The sequence below is a fragment of the Hemiscyllium ocellatum genome, chromosome 4 (genome assembly GCF_020745735.1).
Source record: "Hemiscyllium ocellatum isolate sHemOce1 chromosome 4, sHemOce1.pat.X.cur, whole genome shotgun sequence".
NCBI classification, from domain to species: domain Eukaryota; kingdom Metazoa; phylum Chordata; class Chondrichthyes; order Orectolobiformes; family Hemiscylliidae; genus Hemiscyllium; species Hemiscyllium ocellatum.
Genome location: NC_083404.1, coordinates 10,476,236 through 10,490,305, shown reverse-complemented (window position 1 = coordinate 10,490,305; position 14,070 = coordinate 10,476,236). Strand labels below are relative to the sequence as shown.

At 36.5% G+C, this 14,070-nt stretch overlaps 1 protein-coding gene across 9 annotated transcripts in view; it reads left to right on the top strand.

The window, feature by feature from the left end:
• Positions 1 to 5,346: 5,346 nt before the first annotated feature.
• eya1 (EYA transcriptional coactivator and phosphatase 1) overlaps positions 5,347 to 14,070 on the top strand; it is a 224,641-nt gene continuing 215,917 nt past the window's right edge. For 5 of the 9 annotated variants that reach the window (XM_060822751.1, XM_060822748.1, XM_060822747.1 and 2 more), the window contains exon 1: positions 5,397 to 5,595. The gene's annotated coding sequence lies outside the window, so the exon portion shown is untranslated. Of the gene's footprint in view, positions 5,359 to 5,396; positions 5,596 to 7,169; positions 7,546 to 14,070 lie in introns of those variants that run through there. The other 4 variants (XM_060822752.1, XM_060822742.1, XM_060822745.1 and 1 more) reach the window with 3 other exon arrangements.

Here is a 14,070-nt window from a genome sequence, read left to right as displayed (position 1 = left end):
TATAAATGATTTTTGTCATTTATATAAATAATTTTTGCCATTTATATAAATGATTTTGATGTGAACATAGGAGTTATAGTTAGTAAGTTTGCAGATGACACCAAAATTGGAGGTGTAGTGGAGGTGAAGAAGATTATCTCAGATTACAACATGACTTTAATCACATGGGCCAATGGGCCGAGGAGTGGAGATGGAGTTTAATTTAGATAAATGTGAGGGGCTGCATTTTGGAAAGGCAAATCAGAGCAGGACTTATATACTTAATGGTAAGCTCCTAGGGTGTGTTGCTGAACAAAGAGACCTTGAGTGCAGGTTCATAGTTCCTTGCAAGTGGACTCACAGGTAGACAGGATAGTGAAGAAGGTATTTGGTATGCTTTCCTTTATTGTCAGAGCATTGAGTATGAGAGTTTGGAAGTCATGTTATGGCTGTACAGGACACTGGTTGGGCCACTTTTGGAATACTGCTTACAATTCTGGTCACCCTTCTATGGGATGTTGCCGGGACTGGAGGATTTGAGCCATAGGGAAAGGTAGAATAAGCTGTGGCTTTTCCCCTGGAGTTTCTGAGGCTGAGGGATGACCTTATTTGAAGTTTATAAAATCACGAGGGGCATGGATATGGTAAATATTGAGGGTCTTTTTCCTAGGGTGAGGGGGTTCCAAAACTAGAGGGCGTAGGTTTAAGGTGAGAGGGGAAAGACTTAAAAAGACCTGAGGGTAACATCTTCAAACAAGGAGGTGGTGCATGAGTAGAGCTGTCAGAGGAAGCGGTGGAGGCTGGTATAATTACAACAGTTAAAAGATATCTGGATGGGTATATGAATAGGGAGGGTTTAGAGCTGCTGGCAAACGGGATTAGATCAGATTGATAACCACCTGATGAAGGAGCAGTGCTCCAAAAGCTAGTGCTTCCAAATGAACCTGTTGGACTATAACCTGGTGTTGTGTGATTTTTAACTTTGTACACCCCAGTCCAATGCCGGCACCTCCAAATCAAATTTAGATCAGATTGGGATATCTGGTCAGTGTAGACAAGTTGGACCAAGGGTCTGCTCCTGTGCTGTATGAATCTGTGAGTTCATGACAGAATAAAGTAAAAATTGACTTAGGATAGAGAGAAAGATGATAGAAAGTAAAAGTAAGCAAGGAAAGTTTTTTGCGTGCAAGATGTGACATTTTCAATACCTCCCAAAAAAAATACAAAAGCTTAAGAAATGTGAGTACACCACATTAATAGACCATTTTCATGGCCAGAGATGTTGAATTACAGTCAATTGACTTCACATCTCCAATATCACCAAAAGGAGAGTTAAGCTTGCAGTGACAAGGCTTAGCTTTTGCTGCGTTTAATGAGCAATTCACGTGGTAAATGTAGCAACTAACAAAAACACTAAGTGCAAATTACAACCTTCACCATGTTATTGGTGGGCAACATGACAGATTTTGAATAATCAGTTTTAGCTGCACCTTTTCTCCTATTCTGAAGCTACTGGCCCAATTATCCATCAATAATGGGCACCTTCAACAATTATCCAGCAACAATGGTGGGCACCCTCTCAGCATTTTGTAGACATGTTTAGCTCATTGTTTGTAGGTAAATGGTAAGTTTGTCTAAAGAGATAATTGTCACAAAACTGCGATATTGATTGAATTAAAAATCATGGATCCAAGCACTAAATATGCCACGTCTCACATTTTTTTTGCATACTCTAGAGTTAGTTATAGTTTTATTTTGATTTCAAGCAAATTATTTACAAAATTCACAGAAACATGATAGGTCCTTCATCACCATAAGCCTGTTCTGCTATTCAACACTACCATGGCTGATCATCGAGCTCAATAACCTCATCGCACCCTCCCCCAACATCCCTTAATCCCTTTAGCTGCAAATTATATATCTACCTCCTTCTTGAAAGCATAACGTTTTGGCCTTAACCACTTTCTGTAGTAGTGAATGCCACAGGCTCATCACTCCCTGGGTGAAGATATTTCTCCACATCTCAGCTGTAAAAGATTTGACTCTGAAACTATGATCCCTACTTCTGAACTCCGCCTCCATTGGGACCACCTTTCATGCACCTACTCTGGGATAGTCCTGTTAGAATGATCTAGGTTTCTATGAAATCTCCCCCACATTTTTCTAAACTCCAGTGAATGCAATCCTAACCAACACAATCTCTTCTCATTCATCAGTCTTGCCATCCCAGGAATCAATCTGGTAAACCTTCGCTGACATCCGTCTGTAGAAAGAACATCCCTACTTGGATAAGGAGACCAAAACTGCACACAATATTCCAGGTGTGGCCTCATCAACAATTGCAGCAAGACATCCTTGTTCCTGTACTCAAATATACATATTATTTTGACCAACATACCCGCCTTGGGACCTTGCAACCACACAGTATCAATGTCGATTTCACCAGTTTTCTCAACACCCCCCCCCCTCCCCCTCATCTCAGAGCCAACCCTCTAAGTAGGCACCGTCCTCTTGAACTGTCCCACCTCCATCTTCCTTCCAATTTATCCACTTCAACCTCCGCTCAGACCAATCATCATCACTCTGTACCCCCACCTTCATCTACCTATCACATTCCCAGCTATCTTTCCCCTGTGGTAGCCTACTCATCATTGCCTGCCATTTGGGAAAAAAAAGTTTATTCCTAATCTTTGTTTCCTGTCAGCTAACCAATTTTCTGTCCATCTCAATACACTACCCTGAATCCCAAGTGCTTTCATTTTACACATTAATCTCTTATGTGGCACTTTGTTGAAAGTCCTAATTAACCACATCCACTGGCTCCTCCGATTAGCTCTACTAGTTCCACCTCAAAGAAATCCAGTGGGGGTATCAAGCATGATTTCCCTTTTGTAACTCCATGCTGACTCTATCTGATGTTATTACTTTGAAAGTATTCAGCTGTAAAATTCTTGACAATGGACTCTAGCATCCTCCCTATCAATATCAGACTCAGTGATCTATAATTATCTGTTTTGTCTCTACCTACCTTTTAAAATACATAATGGAGTTACATAAGCTACCTTCCAATCTGTGGCAACTGGACCAGAGCTTAAAGAATCTTGAAGGAAAACCACCAATTGCTCAAGTACTCTAGGAGGTAGATTATCAGGCTTTGGGGATTTAGCAGACTACTCAGTCTTATTGTTATTCAAAGTCATCGAGGCATTTTCTTCATAATGATAATACAGGATAATTTAAAAGTATCTTATTTGTTAAATTTTATGTTTCAGTCTTGATAGTATTGTGTCTATAATCCTTAAAACATAGCATTGGTTATTTAAGAAAGAAAGAAATCTAATTTTTAAAATCATTACATTAATTTCTTGTGTGTTCTAAGGTTTTCATAATTGACTCTATCATAAATCTTACAATGCAAATGTGGATTGAAATAATCTGGTTTTACATATTGTTATATACTTTAGTATTTTATCATCTCTATCTGCACAAACTTCATACATGACAATTACAAATAAAAAAATTGTAAAACATATTTTTCTGAGTAAGGCCTGAAGTTTATTGACTTTATAAATATTTGAGCTTATTAATTTCAAATCTGAAAATGAGTTAATTGTCTTCATTTTGAAAAGTTCCCAGTTAAATATACACTTTGTGGGATAAGCACAGTAGTTATTTAAACAACAGACTTGTTTAAGGTGAGAGGGGAAAGATATGAAAGAGACCTAAGGGGCAACTTTTTCACGCAGAGGTTGGTATGCGTATGGAATGAGCTGCCAGAGGAAGTGGTGGAGGCTGGTACAATTACAACATTTAAAAGGCATCTGGATGGATATATGAATAGGAAGGGTTTAGAGGTTTTTGGGCCAAATGCTGGCAAATGCGACTAGATTAATTTAGGTTATCTGGTCGGCATGGACAAGTTGGACCGAAGGGTCTGCTTCCAAGCTATACAGCTCTATGACTATAACTTGTTCAGTAAAGTAATTTAGACTAAGAGTCATAGAGATGAACAGCATAGAAACAGACCCTTCAGTCCAATTCGTCCATGCCAAGCAAATATCCCAATCTAGTCCCACCTGCCAGCACCCGGCCCATATCCCTCCAAACCCTTCCTATTCATATAGCCATCCAGATGCTCTTTAAGTGTTGTAATTGTACCAGCCTCTATCAATTCCTCTGGCAGCTCATTCCATACTCGTACCACCCTCTGCATGAAAAAATTGCCCCTTAGGTCTCTTTTAAATTTTTTCCCTCTCTCTCTAAACCTATGCCCTCTAGTTCTGGACTCCCCATACCAGGGAAAAGTATCCTATCCTTGCCTGTCGTGATTTTATAAACCTCTATAGGGTCACCCCTCAGCCTTTGACGCTCCAGGGAAAACAGCCCTAGCCTATTCAAGCTCTCCCTATTATTAATTTGATCTATAAAATATTGCTTTTGTTAATATTAAGCCAGTTTGCCATGAAGCAAGTTTACATGGTAATACGTTGGCATTGAATGAGGAAAATTAACAAGTGCTCAGCTGGCAGGAGTTCGATAAACGTTATCATTGAAAAACAAAATAGTCAGATGTTTATGATCCCTGAAAAACAACTGACTCGGTTTTTTTGGAGGTGGGGGGTGTGTGCGCACAGGGTGGAGAAGGTGAAGGGAGTTGGATCATTCTTTATTTTATTGACAGTGATGTCTTTACCTAGCCTGCCCGTGGAACTTAATCGTCTATGGATTGAGTTACCAGCCCTTTGAAACAAGGATGAGTTTTGACCTTGAGACCAAAGAGACATCAAGCATTGCAACGGTTTTGTTCTCTTACTTTTTTTGTTTTCTTTACTTGCTGAGCAATGTTAATTTTGTTTGAACAAAGAACATAAAAGTAGGTTAACGCTGCTATTATTGCAATTAGCATACATTAATAAAATCAAACAAATTCTAATTTAAGGTTCACTTGTTTCCTTGCCTCCTTTGATTTTAAAAGTGATGAGACTCAGAATATCAGAAGTCATCTAATTTGATAAAAGTATTCCCTTTTATCAGAACTTTTCATAATTCGGCACAATTCAATACAAAGAATTGTTTGTTTCAGATAATCTAATGGCAAATGCATTTTTTGATGGTTGTCTTATTGTTTTGATCAGAAACACAAATTTTTAACAAATTCTGCTTTTTCAGAAAGACTTTTTTCTGCAGAAGAACATTTTCCGTGCCTTCTTTTTTTTTAACTTGAACCAAGTTAAAGCTCAACTTTACCAAGTAGCGACCCAACCAGATCATGGCGGCGGCAATGGTTTTGAACCGCAAAGCAGTGCTGTCTCTTAAGGGAGATTTCCATTTCAAAGCACCAGGTCTCTAGCTTCAACCTGGTTGACCATATATGGCTAGGTGAGTATCCCAGAATGCCTTAGCTGCACAGAAGCAAAACAAAATCTTAGGTGTGTGTAACTTAGAGGGAACTTACTAAACAGAACTGGCTAAACATTCCAATATTCTAAGATCGGTAGTGTGTTTAAACAGCAAGCGCACAGAGGCGGCTGTCACTTTGGGAAGGTACATTAGCAGGAACTGGACTTACTTGTGACAATTAGACCCTTGTTGCTGTGTTCATAAGTTGTGTGAAAGGTAAGTGTTGGACTGGCAGCTCTCAGCATAATGTGATTTTCTAATTCGTTTGTATTAAGCTCCAGTTGTTTTTAATTTGGTGCTATTGAACTCAGGATTGCTCTGTATATTGAGTCATGCACAAAGTGCGATCGAGGATGGCGTTACGTAGCAGAATTGTTTGTGACTCGTCTGATTTTTCACTTTGTTCACAGAACCTCAGTAGCACATGTAACATCAATATTGTGACGGCACTTACTTTATTTGCCACACTCTGGCGTTTGGAAGTTTACTCAGAGAGAAAAAAAAGTGCCCCGGGTTTGCCCAGAGTTGTGTATTAAATATGCAGAAGGGATGCCTTTATTGTGTTTTTGTTTTAAATCTATATGATCTTACTTTGGGAGGGGATAACTGAGCAAAATATCTTATAACATTTGAAAAAAGGCACAATTAAACGGTTATGCAAGCGCACATTTCAAACCATGAAATAGTTTAATTTGAGGTAGAGATATCAGAAGTGTTAGAGTGTGTGAAAAGTTCTCACTTTGTTTATAGTTTCATAAAAACAGTTGGAAATGTAACATCTTAAACAGCTAAGAATAAGGAAATAATTCATGGGATTTAAAAATGGTATACTACTACCTTTATTTCCTTACAGATATATTTTGGTTTTCAATGTATATGGCAAAGCAATATTTTTAAATTTTCATGACTTAATCATTTCTTAAACAAAAATATAATAAGTCAGCATTTACTGGTGCAGGAACATCGTTTAGTTAATGATTTGGTGGTGCGTTCTATGTTTATTTCAAAATGAGCTGATAATGTTGAAACCAAAACGCTGTAGATCTCAAATGTTTTGTGTCGCCAAAGACAATACTTATACATTGCAAATATATATGTAGCTGCAAATGTGTTGCTGGTCAAAGCACAGCAGGCCAGGCAGCATCTCAGGAATAGAGAATTCGACGTTTCGAGCATAAGCCCTTCATCAGGAATATGTAGTGCAAGTATAGAGAGAGAAATTATTTTGCAATAATGCAAAATATGTCCAGCATTCTTTTGCTTGGAAAGTACATCCATAAATTGTATTTTATGTGAATGTGATTTAAAAATGTTCCCTCATAGCATTTTGGCCTAAATTACTAAGTAAACATATTTGCATACAGGCCTGTGAGAATGCCAAATTGCTTTCTTCATTGTTGTGTTTTGACAGATCTGGTAAAACTGTGTGGAAAGTTCCAGTAGCTTTCGGTAAATACTGGACAAACATGCTTGCTGCCTGTTGCTGTAGTACTTGAGTTAGGTCAGGCACGCAGCTGTTTATTCAAAAACTGCAGACCTGTTCATTTACATAATGAATTTATTTTAGCTACTAAAAGGGACTGGGATAACACTGTGCTGATTCCTATTGTTTCATTTAAACCAGTGGAACTAGATGCAGGGGAGAAGCTGTGGTTTGCATTACAAAAACAAAAAGCCCCGAGGCAGCTTGGGCAGAACCACAAGACTGAGCAAACAAATAGGAAGGATGAAGCTTTTGCCATTTCTTTGTCTGTGGATCAGTGATATTATCTGCTGCTGTTTAATGGGAAAAGGTACATTGCTTAGAGCACTGACTTAAGTGAGGGTTGGTGCTGGTAGCTGTGTACTCCCAAGTGTCATTTCCGATTCTAAGTCTTCCTGTCAAAGTCCACTGTGGGTTTTTTTCCCCCCTCTTTGTAGAAACTGCTAAACTCAGACATTCCCCAGTCAGAGTCTGCAGTGGTGACTGGAGTGCACTAACCCAGCTCTGCTCCAACCTTCTCAACTGCTACTATGTTATTTGCATACAACTTGGACAATTGGTGTATTGAGTACAGAGTTTCACATTATTTGGAAAAAGGATTACACTGGGAAATGATGGTTTATTGAATTCAGAAGCTTGAAGGGCATCGAGAAGAGTTCGGGAGGCTTTGCATTTAAGCTGCTGTAAGTACAAGTCTAAATCAATGAAATTGCATTGGGCTGCCAGCAGTTGTCCAATTCTGAGGTATTAGTAACCCTCCTCTATATTTGCCCTGGAGACTTAGTAAAGAAAGGCCTAGTTTATGTTTTAAATTGTACAGTTTTTGTACATAATAAGGTTTAATTACAATAATTAATCAATAATTATGTGTCTGGCAGAGTGAATACCCTTAAATGTAGAGCGACTATTACATTAATTTGTAGAAATATTGGTTTAATTTAATATTGACATAACATGCCTGTTACTTCCATTCATTGCTAAGGTTCATTTCCACACATTTCTTCTCAACTTCTGAATTTAAATGGCACCCCAGAGCAGGTGAATGTAGCCTTTTTTGGGGAGTTGTTATACTGATTTGCTGTCGATGTTTTCATTTACGATTAATAATACGATGAGGGGAAAAATGTTTGATATCTTGCCTTTGACATATGCTCCCTTAAATATACACAATGATCCATAAAAGTATATTTCTCAATGAAAATGAGTGTTATAAATTTGAAACTGAGGAATTTCAATGATCTTGTCAATCCTGCAAATCCTTTAATAAGTTTAAAGTTTTCTTGTGCAAAGCAAAATACTAGATCCCTATAGAGGCCATTTCAGAGCAGAATAACTAGTGTCCTAAATTAAACCATTTCCATTTATTAGAGTGTCATTATGCTGAACATATGTCAAAAATGCTTACAAATAAATTGAATTTTTTTTACATATGTTTGTGCCGCAATGTAATTTCTGATATGGTACATTCTATGGGCCATGTTTTGATTTGATAGGAATTGCATAAATGTGAAACATTAAAATTTTATTGTATTATTAATAAGTAGATTTAGTTACAATTTCTTTAAATCATAAGCTATCATCACCATTCTTTTTGACTGTTGCTTTGTTAATTTTGCAGCTTGATATTACACCATTTGTCAATGTGTTTTGAAATGTATCTTTATTTGTTTGGATTAAGTTTCCTTTAATGTACTGTTTATTTCGTATTTTTCAGTAGAACTCTTTAAATGCATTTGTCACATTCACCATGTTTTTGTCTTGAAATGATGAAGACATAATCTTAGCCAACTGTAAATTTATGTGAGCATGAGAAAAAAAAACAAATTAAAGCAAACATTCTTTTATAAAGGGACGGATTTGAAGGAAGGAGGTGCTACCCGCTGCAAGAATAAATATTGTCAAATTCACTTTAAAAGTGGAAGTCAAAAAGTATTGCGAATGATTGGTTATATTAGAAATGTTGCCTTTTCTTAAAAAACAACGTGATGCCAAGCAAGTATAAAAATAATAACTAATATTAAGCTAGATAATTTGTTTGATTTATATTTCTGTGTTGTAGTCTGCCTAGCAGTGTACGTTTGATAAATATTTGGCATAAAACGATACACTGTAATTGCAAACTGTAGTCCCATAAAAGCTAATAACTAAGGCAAGGTGGAATAGTTTTTTTTCTGATATATATATATTTGCACTTCATCCCTGAGGTGGCTTATGCAAATCTCCTTAAATGTGAGAATATTTTTGCAAACGGATATCAAAGACTGTAAGGTCCTCATGTGGCAGCCTTAGAAGTAATAAATGGTTTAGATTCGTGGCAAAAAAATTACTGGCAGCTGGATGTGTAGAGGTGCTAGCACCCTGTGGTGCCCTGACTGCTGTTAAGGGTTAGAATTAATTTACTCCTTCTGTCCAGATTCCTTAAAATCTACTTGGAAAGTGATTTATAAGAATGAATGTTTGCATTCAGGTGTCGTTTTATACCTTAATATTTTACTCTTCTGACGTGCAAACTTTGATAGTTCATATGTACATGAAAACACTGAAGGAAATTTTGATAGAAGTAAATTATATGCATACTTGTTGAAAGATTCTCAAAAAAGGTGTTTCTTAATCGTTGTAGTATACTAGATGCTAAGAAATAATCTTTTGAGAAACTGAACCTCGTATGAAACTAAAATTCAGAAACCTGACCTTATTCACATTATTCAAAACTGAAATGTCTGGGTATTTAATATTTTATGTTGTATTTTACTTGTAAATTGAAATTACTTGTAGATTTTTGGAGTTTAAGCACAAAGCGAAAGAATACCTTCTCATTTTCTACTGGCTCTGCGGTAGGGAAAATGTGATAAAATGTCTACCTTAAACCTTGTTTGATCATCTCTCAGAGCGTTTCCCTTCTGGAAATAATTTCTGGGGTTGAAGAGCACAGCATTAACAGATTTAATGTAGCAATTCAGGCAGATGGCTAAAACAGTATGTCAGATTCAACAAAACAAAAGAAACAAATTGGAGAAATGTTCATGGCTGTGGGTCCACAGCAAATTACTATTTAAAGAGAAATGATACTTTAATTAAAATAATTGCAACTGAGCTAATGAATTGTTTATTTTACAAATGTTGTTTATTCTGTCTTGTGGCTGCATTAGGCTTTTGAGCTTTTTTGTGAGAGAAGGTACTTCATTGATTTCAGTTAATATTTACAAGTTGCAATATGTTTTTAATGTTTAAACATGAAGAAAATGTGTTGAAAACAACTTGCTTTTATTTCTTGTTTTATTTATGAAGTGATCATATGGAAAAAAAAGAAACTTTTAATATATTAACCAATACTTGGTTACAAATATCCTGATTGCTTAGTTTTTTCAACATCTTCAAAATATTTGATACATTTTGAGCCATTAATTTTGTCTTGATCTAAATTGTCCCTAATAAGATACAGTACTTTTATGTTTCATCATTTTATCAAATTACATTCAAATTGCATCTCGTTTTAAAATGAATTCTCCGAGGATATATTTTTCTTGGTTATTGTGGAAATTCAGGTGGGTTTTGAAGTTTAGTTACTTTGAAGTGCTGTAAACTGATGTTTTCAAAATTTTGACTTTTACTTTTTATTGCATTGGAAGAAGTACAATTTCAGCAAGATGTGCGCATCAATAATCCAGCACAAATGATGCAGAGATATTTAGATTCGAATAAATGAATCAGGTCGAAGTACACATGGATATTGTTATCCCTCTAACATACATATTTTATTAAAACTAATACCGTTTATTTCCAATTGCTATGTTACTATAATTTATCAGAATTTAAACAATTAAGTACATCAGAAGAAAATTGTCCTGTGGAAAACTGAAGGTTTAGAATCTGTGCCGAAAAGGCATTTTTATTATCCAGACAGTAAAACATCACATTCAGAGATAAAACGGGACCATCATAAGGACATCATTGATTATAGGCTTGAATGAATTTGGTTGTAATTTAGGACAAAAATATTGAAGCTCAACAATTTTTTTTTAATGACAATAATTTCAATTAAATAATGGACAGAAATAATTGTGTTACTGCCCCAAACAAAACATCATGAAGTGTAATAATACTAAGTTGACAAAGAACAATGCCAATGTAATGTAAAAGCAAGTTACTAAAACTTGATATACGTTCATGTTATCATCATAGTTCTTTTGATTTGCAAGAATATTTTGAATATTTGAACCTTCTACAATATTACACCTCTTTTGAAGCACTTTGAGATATTTGTCCAAATTAAAGATACTGCGTAATTGCAATTTGCAGTTTTTATGCCAGCAAATTCAGGAGAATTCTTTTATGTGTATTATGTTCTCATTTAAATTCCAAAAACAATCAAAAATCCATGCGAACCTTCATACTGATTATTGCATCCAGTATGTTGAAGTACCATTCTGTATAGAAGCTTACACTTATAAACACTTAGTGTTTATTAGTTCTATTAGTGAAACTAATTCCTTATCGGAAAAAAAGCAAGAGATTAAAATATTACCAGGATCTCTCTAAATTAGGTTCATCACAGGTGTTAGGCCTTGGTAAGTTAAACCATCTGGAATACTAACGCATTCCAGTTAAATGACCCACTGTCTATATTCTGTTTTTATTGCAGTTTAATAAAAAAATCTTTGTTTTGATAGTCTAATATATTTAAAAGTAAAATTACCAAGCAGAGCGAAACACTTAAAAAAAAGTATAAACAGGGCTGTAAGAGTTGCTTTGTTGAATTTGATGGCACTTAGAATGCTTCATCTCCTCCGACTTTGTACTGAAAACATCAAAGAGTTACTGGGTTCAGGTTGAATTGAAATGCACATCAAAGATGCTGAATGCAGGGTTTTTAGACAATACTCTGTTAGCAAAGGATAGATTTCTTTGTGCTCTAGAGCCAACAATTTCTGCTCACCTGGGCCATATCACCTGCTAACAATTTGTATTCATTATTGCAGAAGGACTAGTGTCACTAGATGTAGCTCATACCTTTACATTGTTAATATGTGTTGTGATATAGTGAAAGTTCTTAATTAAGTACAAAAACTTACTTAAGTCGGGCAATTCCATTGGATCTTCACAGTAAGCATCATAATACATATTTTTATGATACAGTTAGAATGTCTTTTATAAAGTCACATTTTTAGGGTAATCATAGGAACACTATTTTCTCATTTTATAAATGCAGTTTTACAAATGCCTCTGTAATTGAATGAAATGAAATCACCACTGGTTTACTGGCACAAAGCTGTTGCTACATTTTCCATCTTATTAATGATAAGTCAAGCAAATTAGCCAAAACAAAACTATTCTCATTCTTTTCACTGGGCTAAACGATGTCTTAATCAATATAAATGACAAATATTTTGTTCACCCTGCTGTGAAATGTACAAAATTTCCTCTAAAGACAAAAGGGAAATGGGGTCAAACTTGATATTCCAGTAATGAGCAGGCTTTCCAGTACAATAGTTCTTCTATTCATTGTACAGCTGAAGGTGTGGAACATAGGAACAGGTGGAAGCCATTCAGCCCTTTGACTCTGCTCCACCATTCAATGAGATCATGGCTGATCTGTGGCTTAACTCCCTATACCTGCCTTTGGCAAATATCACTTAATACCTTTGCTTAACAAAAAATTATCTACCTCAGACTTAAAACCACTAACTAATTTAGCATCAACTGCCATTTATGGAAGATAATTTCAAACCTCTATCACCCTTTCTATGCAGAAGTGCTTTCTAATGTCTCAACTGAATGATTTGTCCCTCATTCTCAGACTGGGTCTCTTTGTCTAGAAATAGTTTTACAGTAGTTGCTGGACTTCTATCATGTGATCAATAGATGTTATGCCTTGATTTATTATCAATAAGAACTGTAATAAATTTACATTCACATTTTGTCATGCTGCCTTTACTAATGTCATATTGGAACCTTCAAAATGATAGAATCATAACATCCCTTCAGCATAGAAACAAGTCACATGGCTTGGAAAGGGTGGACACTAGGAAATTGTTTCCGTTAGGCGAGGAGACTAGGACCCGTGGACACAGCCTTAGAATTAGAGGGGGTCAATTCAGAACAGAAACGCGGAGACATTTCTTCAGCCAGAGAGTGGTGAGTCTGTGGAATTCATTGCCGCAGAGTGCAGTGGAGGCCGGGACGCTAAATGTCTTCACGGCAGAGATTGATAAATTCTTGATGTCACAAGGAATTAAGGGCTACGGGGAGAATGCTGGTAAGTGGAGTTGAAATGCCCATCAGCCATGATTGAATGGCGGAGCGAACTCGATGAGCCAAATGGCCTTACTTCCACTCCTATGTCTTATGGTCTTATGGCCCATAGAGCCCACACTGACCCTCTGAAGAACATCTCACCCAGACACAAACCAGAGCCCTATCCCTGTAACTCTGCATTTCCCATGGCTAATCCACTTAGCCTGCATATATCTGGACACTATGGGCAATGTAGCATGACCAATTCACCTGACCTGCACATCTTTGGACTGTGGGATGAAACCGGAGCACCCGGAGGAAACCTACGCAGACATGGGGAGAACGTGCAAACTCCACACAGTCACCCAAGGGTGGAATCGAACCCGGGTCCCTGGCACTGCGAGGTAGCAGTTCTAACCACTGAGCTCTATGAATGTTAAGTGGCTAAGTGGAGTTCTAAAATACTGACGACTGTATTACATTGTCTTTACTATAAAATAATTTTATTAGAGCTGTAATGCTGTTTGATTTGAGAACAGTATAATGAGGAAAATCTGCAATATCTCTAACATAACAATGGAGTCTATAATTCAAGAATGCTGAGGAAGCATTCCTCTTTTAATAGTTTACAGTAATTCTGAAGCGATCAATTGCAATTTTTTTGAATAGTAAGAAATATTATTCCATGTGACCTGGTGACCCTTAACCTTGAAGCAGAACCAACAGAAAAAAGTTAAAATGCAGAAGCCTCTTGGCCAATAACTGAGAAGACAAACAAAGAGGAGATAGGAAGACTAACAATCCGTTCCACATGACTGACAGAGAGAGAGAAAACAGGTAGATACAGAAAGAGGAACACACTGAACTGTTGTGAGGTAATGGGTCTGTTTTCTGTGTTAGACAGAAAAGGATAAATAAGTTCTTAGAGGCACTATGTGTTGACTAAAAAGGACTAAAAGTTGGGAAACTGAGTG